Consider the following 8033-nt stretch of genomic DNA (forward strand, 5'->3'; position numbering starts at 1 on the left):
GCCTGGATGTAACACCATGATCAAAATGATTTAAGACCTTCTTAAGCCTCCTCCGAGTAGGCTTTAAAATTTAAGACTGTTAGCCCGCGGTATAGCAATGGTCTATAATCTAAGCGTTAAGAACGTCTGCAGACCGCTTATAGCAATCCGACCCTGGGCTTCTTTTTTTTTAGTACCCTTGGATGGGCTTCCTTCTGAGATGGGTTTCTTTTCGAGATTGCTTATTGCAAACTAAAGGCCTGGCTTCTCTTCAAATTGAATGCTGTAAATATTTGGAATTGCTACTATACAACATTTTTCAACTATGGAATTCAAAAAATTCTGTTTAATGTTTTCATAATTTTAACCTAGTATAATAAAGTAATATTGATACTCACACACAATCATAATCATCATAATCAAGGATAACATCAGTCTGAATGTATAACAACTATCTTAAAAAGAAGTCCATACTACCTTGATTAAAAGCCCATGGCCTTCATTATGGGATGGGCTTCTCAAACTTAAGTCCATTGGAGGTATTACAGTATTTGCTTAATAACAATTTTTAATTATTTTTATAATGAATGAAGTAACATTTTCGATTCAGTGAGGCAATATAATATTTTATTGCCCAATAAATGAAGCTGGTATAGGATTTCATTTTTTGACCTGTCAACAAGTATTTGATTTGTAATGTTTATGCTCTTGAGAAATATTAAAATATTATAAAGCTCATCAATATGTGACTATTACATACTTCATATGTAACTAAAATATGTAAATAAATCAAAATATATGACCATCAAGGTCATTATAATTGTCATGATCGTCATCGTCATCACCATTATCATTGTCAACATCATTGTCATCGTCATTATCATCGTCATTATCATCGTCATCGTCATCATAACCTCCATCATCATAACCTCCCATCATAACCCCCTATTCTTTGTTTTTTTTTTATCGATAGCTTATACCAGATCTCACTGTTCGCCACAATCTTTATCTTAGCTCGATTATAAGTTGTACCCATATGTCAAAGTGGTTTCTCTCTGATTGTTTACTCAGTCATGTTTGACTATTCTACGGTACCTTTATGTAAAAGAGTAAGTAATATGTGTTTACAAAAGCCACTATAAACAGATAATAACCAGAGTAAATTTATCTGATAAAAAAATGGAAGATAGCAGTAATATGTGAGGTATCACCACAAAATGAGTCTCATGGTTATAAATTCAAAAATTAAGTTTATATATTTGGGTAGATCACATTATAAGCATTCATGGTCTTTGAATGGCTTCCCTACTATAAGTAAATCCAGAGATGTGAGCATTTAAAGTTTGGGTGTATAAGAACCACGTTTTGAGAAAATCGACCTCAAAGATATAAAGTAACCTGTACAAACAATATGACTAGAATTACAGAATATGTGCAGGGAACACTGTTTTGACAAGAAAATTCACTTACAAAGTATACAGTCATAAAATATAAAAATATTGACTTTGGCCTGTTTCGGTAAATATCTTAATATGATTGCATCTCAAATTGGTACTGTGATGCTTCCTCTATCTCTGATGGGAAATCATCTCCATTATCATCTTCATCTAATTATCATAATCTTCATCTAATCATCACAATCATCATCCTTATGATCAGCTTCATCTAATCATCATTATCTTCATTAAATCATCATCATAATCGTCATCAAATCTCGTTATCATCTTAATATTCATCCAATCATCTTAATTCAATCATTATCATTGTGAACTTTATCATATAGCATCCTCATAATCATAATCATCAGTATTCTCATTATCTTAAATCATTATCATCATCATTAACATTTAATCATCATCATTAGTAGCATCTTCATCATTCTATAATCATCATATTTTTATTTATTACTTTCTTATACCAGAAACAATGGCCTGGAATCCATTTCTAAGGAGCTACTTTTTAATAATTTATCATCATCATTTGATTTTTTATCATTTGCTTATTCAAAAAAAAAAATTTGTATATCTAAATATTAGTCTGTCAGCAATACAAGCTGAGATATCCAATACATGGCTGAGAATTTTCATGATAAGGTTCAAACTCTCAAACACAAGGATAAAACCGGAATGGACAGCATTGTCATTTCCTCATTTTCGTTTTGTTTTCTATTTTTTCCTTTATATGGTGTTTATTGATTGGTTTATTTTTTTTACTTACAATGTGGTATTGCCTTTTATGGTTTTCATGGATTCTCCGTTTTCAGGGACGTTTCCTAGGATATGCTTGTATTTGGAATTATTCTATATATGTTTAATGTTTGAATAAAATGCAAACATAAATTTCCAGTGGCTGATATATATCACTTGTATAACATACTTTATAAACATTTGGTAATACGCTGATTAAAATAATTCAGTTTTTCATGTTTTTTTCATGTTAAAGTAAAAATGTTATTATTATTTTTTTTATTATTTAACTGGTTTTAGGCCTAATGCCAAGGATTGCCAAGCAATGAACTTAGCCACTATTTAAAGCAGTATATTCCTTCACAAGACAGTCTTGTTATTATGTTGATGCTATTATTAGTGTCAACAGGTAAAGACATAATGTATGGTTTTTATTTGCCATGGTTATTATAAACACATAGTTACCAACCATCTTGCATTATACGGGACGGTCCTGCATTTCAAAGTGATTTTGGATGAAACACAAATTTTGCAGTAACACGTGTGATCATAAATTTGTCATGCGAATTATCACAAACTCAGGTTAAAATGTATTTAAAATGAGAAGAAATTGGTTTTGGTTTAAAAACAGTCATGCAGTGAGTTAAACTGCAGTTGTCAGGTAGCATCAAACATGCACGCAGTCAGGTAAGTACGTACAGTATTTACATGAATACTTACTTCACTGACGCGTTAACTAAAAATTGATCAGTTTAGGTGCTCAAACATACATTGAAATGCAAATTGTACATGGCTTTATTAAAGTCTGCCTCCTCTCCCCCTCTTCCCCCCTCAAGCCAACTGGTGCAGTAGAGTCACTCTTCAAATCTCTGAAGTTGGTAACCATGTAAACATTAATTTCAAAACCTGGTAACTATGGAATCCCAAAGTATCTGATCATGTTCATATTGACTATGAGATTAAACAACTTCATATGGATTTGGCTGAATTAGAATAGATGATGAAAAGTGATGATGAGTTTATAATGTTTTAATTTTATATTTGTGTACTTAATATATTGTCACTATTGTATCTTTTGGGTGCTAATTGGGGTCAGGTAGGCTCAATATGCAAAATGTATTTTGCTATAATAAGTAATGATACCTGGTAACTATGGCAACCCAAATAACCAGTAATTTTTTACTGTGTGTAGTTGGTTTTAATTGTATAATTATGAATATGTATTTTTTCCAGTATATAATAAATAATGCATACCATAGTACCCCAATAATTTTGTCAAGATGTTGATGTAATCAGAATTTGGGGGTGGGATGGGGGGAATGCAATACAAGTACTGTAAGTTTGTATGAAACAAAATAGAAAACCATTTGAGGGCAATAAATGGTGGCAGGTATTTTAATCAGTGGCAAAATCAGCTCGTGACAATGAAGAGTTTGTCCAGAGTGACGAAACTTATGGTCTGAGTAAAAGAGTTGTGATGTTTCCATACCTAATGGAACTTTCTGCTAAGCCTCCACTTTGCATTTGTGGGACATATGTGTCTTCTGATTGGTTATTCAAGTTTGATTATCACTCCTAAGAGGTCCATTGAGGAAGTCCTGAAAGATATACTCCCAAGGAGCTCTGGATTTTTGTCAGCCATTTTAATATCTAATCTAAATGATGCGCACATGGTTAGATTTTTCGGCTGCTGCCGGGGGTGAGTAATTATCTATTCCGCCACTTTCTGGTTCTGCAATATATGTTGTAGCTTGATAGCTGTCATTTAATCACATAGTCCTGCAAAGCGTAACATACTTGATGTTATGCAAGGAATGTAGACTCACGGCTACCGTGTAACGCCCTGCCTCATCTCCACGCCGCTGGCATAAGAATCAACAAGACATAGAGAACTATTTATTCCAATCCCGTCTACGACATAACCATGAACATCAGTGGTAAAAAATGAGGTTGATGTATGATAATACCATGCTCATCACATTTTAAATGACATGATGATGCATCATGTGATATTTCAATACAATTAACTCCAGGTGTCTCAACATTCTCATTTGTTTCATGTTCGTTGACATTTTTCTTTCTCTATTTTACTCATCCTGGTACTATGTATCAGGTGGCAGTTCTCATTCAGTTCTTTGTACTTCCGCAATTCCTTTTATGTAATTTTTTATACTGTAATTATGGTAAAACCTGGAATGTATCGACACACCTTGTCTGATCAATACAAATCACCTGTTGTCAATTTCAAAAAGAGATGTATTCATCACATTATGCAGTTAGATAAATTTTCTTGTATCTTCCTTATGTCTGTTACAAATTTAAGCTGGTCGTGGATGGATATTCCTGTGTTCATGGATAATTTGGTATATCTCCTATTATCTATAGCCTAATTTACACTTTCCCATTAACTCATAAATAAAGTATAAAATTCTTCTAATATTTGAAGCGTTGCAACTCCAATAACCCACTTACCTACTTGGTCTCTTTCCTAAATATGTCTCCTTATCCTCCTCCCTCCCTTCTGCTAAACTTAATTTACTTATTGTTCCTGAAGTTAACACCAAACCTTATGGCTATAGATCATTTTTATTTTTTAGCTGGCACTCTTTGGAACTTCATGCTTAAACATATTGCCGAAATTTTCAGTTGCTATTTTTAAGACCAAAACTCAAAACACACCATTTTAAGATTTAAACATGCATAGCACCTTTGATTTTTACATAACTTTAGTGATATTGGTGCTTTATAAATTATTATTATTATTATTTTATTATTAATCTTATCATCCCTATGAAAATATACTATCCCTGCATGTCTTGACAATGGCTATACTTATGTTCATGCATTAATTCTTCTTCTACTTTAGGGATAAAACCAAGTTTATAGCCTGTAGGTCCACATTTTACCCATTTGTTTTTTGCAGGTATGGTAGTAAGAAAGTTGTTAGTTTGCTCTTCATTACATCATGGGATTTGAATGCTGAAGTAGTACCATGCATTTTACATAGGCCTATTTAACAAAGCTGGTATTACACTATTTAATCTGTGAGAAATCAGTTATTTAATAATGTCCCAATGGTGCGAAACCCCAATGCACATTAAGTGTTTACTCTCATTATGTTTTCATTATTGAATGTATCTCTAATGAACTTTGTGACCCTTATTCAAGAGTGACACTTACAGGTACTCCATACCAAATTTAATACAGTAGTGAAAAAAAAAATAGTGTTTTGGTGCTGTGTTTATTTTGAGAACAGCACTTATTGGAACATTTACTGGAGCTAGAAAATTAAAGCCAAGTTGTAGTTCAAACCGCACATGCTCGTGTTAAGGTCAATCAATACCAACAAGCAACACACAACCTACAGTAAAGTTCATTGACCCTGGATATGCGAATTGGCGTGTTGTCATCAGTGAAAATAGTATGGTATGGCAAAGGAGACCAAAAGCGGCAGTGATTTATGTGATTCTGTTGTTTTTTTCCTTTACTTTGGTTTCTTTGAGCCTTTTTCTCGAGCCTTTTTCTCTATCCTTTGCTATTTTTTCTTATTTTATAACAATAAAAAATATATCAAATGAAAAATAGAATATAAATAATAATGGTTTTCGTTAAAAATCGCTCTTTTTTGTAGATACCAAATCAATGTAGGGGCATTGTTCTTCCTTATGGTCCAGATAACAAAAACTGAAATTTTAAAAAATGTAAAACAATATTTAAATGAAAATAAAAATTATATGAAGAACTAAAGAACAAGAAGCAAATTTAAATCAGATTTTTGAAAGATTTTGGCCGTGGTAGATTTGATATTGTATATATGCATACCGTGTCTTGATTGGAGTTGAAATTAGTGTAAGTAATACTTTGTCGTGTCTGCCCGTATTAATCTCTGTTTATTAAATTGCTTTCCCATATGTTGATATAACTTTAACTAATATGATTTCTAGCAAGTGGGTTTACTTATTTATTTAAACAGTCTGTTGTGAGAGTGCTTCATCCTGATGAATCCGATAGTTATTGTAGCTTCGTGAGTCTCTATATAATTAGTATAAGAGAAGAAGAATGTTATTGTATATAAAAACCTGATTATTTCAGAAGCTATGAATCATGGAATATTAAAGCGATGCAATTCAATCTCATTAGTAATGCCATAGCTAAAGCTACTAGTACAAATATGCCAGTGGCTCTTATAGCCTAGATCAGTGTAAAAATGTTGCCAGAATACGAATTGGTTGCCAGACGATACCTAATTTAGTCCCAATAACTGTTACATTGAGATTTAATTGGATAGAAATGCTGGTGCCAAATAGGGAGATAATTACACAAAAATGCAAATCACTGTGATAATTGGACTTGTGGTTTAATACCTTTAAACATTAAAACATTATTCTTTTGCCACTTCCATTCAGTACAGATTCTAGTATGGTCTTTGTTTTAGGAAATTAATAAAAACTTTTTTTTTGTCTACCAATAAACTAATATTTAACATGCATAGCGCCATTTATATTGTACCTTGGTGGCCTAGATGATGCTATATAAATTTCCATGTTATTATAATCATGATCATTTACAATTATTGTACAGTTTACTAATCTGAATATTAAACCAATAAGTTAACTTACTAATTGTAGTGTTTATTATGAATCAAAATTCTGCTCAATTGAATATTACACTGACCTTTTTAAAAATTAATCGTTAGTTACATCCATCTCAATGATTTATAAATCTTTCATCCCTAATAATTGGTGGATCTTCCCCTAGTATAGTAATGACTAAACGTACCTGTAAATCTTTGATTCCTAGTGATGGTTGGATCTACAACTCCTCATAATGAATGAATCTATCTCTTGTAATTGTATGGTTGACTCCCAGTGATCGCTGAATCTGTAACCTCCCCCTAGTGATAGTTATTTCAGGCTTCTCTAATGGCTGAGTCTGCCATTCCAAGTGGTGTCTTACTCTGCCACTCCAAGTGATGTCCAACTCTGTCACTCCTAATGATGTTTGAATCTGCCATTCCAGTGATGGCTGAATCTGCAACTCCTGGGGATGCCTGATTCTGTCATCCCGAGTGATGGCAGAATCTGCCACAAGCAGTTATGTCTGAATCTGCCACTCTCAGTGGTTGCTGAATCCGCAACTCCTAGAGATGTCTGATTCTGCCATCCCAAGTGATGGCAGAATTTGCCACTCTTAATAATGATGGCTAAATATGCCTCTTCTAGTGATGAGTAAATTTCTTACTCCTGCAGTAGTGATTCCTGAATCTACAACTCTAATAGTGATACTGAATTTGCCATTCCCAGTGATGGCTAAATCTGCCACTTGTTAATAATTTGTCTAACTCTTCCTCTCTGCAATTAGTAAATTTCTCTCACTTTGTGATGGTCGAGTCTATTTTTTTTTTTTTTTTTTTTTTTGATAGGATTCAGGATCAATTGAGCAGAACTGTATATATAAGGTGGATGAGTATGGCTTCTTCATTTATTGGAAAAGTGAAGGAAGGGTAAGCAAATTATCGATTATTATTGATTTATAATTGTGCACATATTATTGATTATATGTAAACTATATTATATGGAATGCTTTATTGGTGATATTAAATTGATGGTGACTGAGCTACAAATGTATCTTCAGTTCCACCAGTGTCACCTCAACTTCTTCAGATGACAAATCAGTGATTGACACTCCACCTTTGACTTACATAGTTGAAACATGGTTGCTATAAAATATTTGTTTGATGAAGTTGATGGCTCACCTGTTAAAATATCATCCCTGATTTATGGCAGTATATTACAAAGCCTCAATGTTGCCTAGATATTGCAGATAGCTGTTAAAACTTGTGATATATTGACAAATTGTTACCAGTAA

The 8033-nt window shown here is 32.8% G+C and overlaps 1 long non-coding RNA gene across 1 annotated transcript in view; it reads left to right on the plus strand.

The window, feature by feature from the left end:
• Positions 1 to 7674, plus strand: part of LOC117101313 — a 42509-nt gene extending 34835 nt beyond the window's left edge. Inside the window, exon 3 of the long non-coding RNA XR_004444265.1 lies at positions 7588 to 7674. This is a non-coding gene — a long non-coding RNA (uncharacterized LOC117101313). The remainder of the gene's footprint in view (positions 1 to 7587) is intronic.
• The last annotated feature ends 359 nt before the right edge of the window (positions 7675 to 8033 follow it).

The sequence above is a fragment of the Anneissia japonica genome, unplaced genomic scaffold (genome assembly GCF_011630105.1).
Source record: "Anneissia japonica isolate Jap-2015-1 unplaced genomic scaffold, ASM1163010v1 scaffold3709_len703521_cov189, whole genome shotgun sequence".
Lineage (NCBI taxonomy): Eukaryota > Metazoa > Echinodermata > Crinoidea > Comatulida > Comatulidae > Anneissia > Anneissia japonica.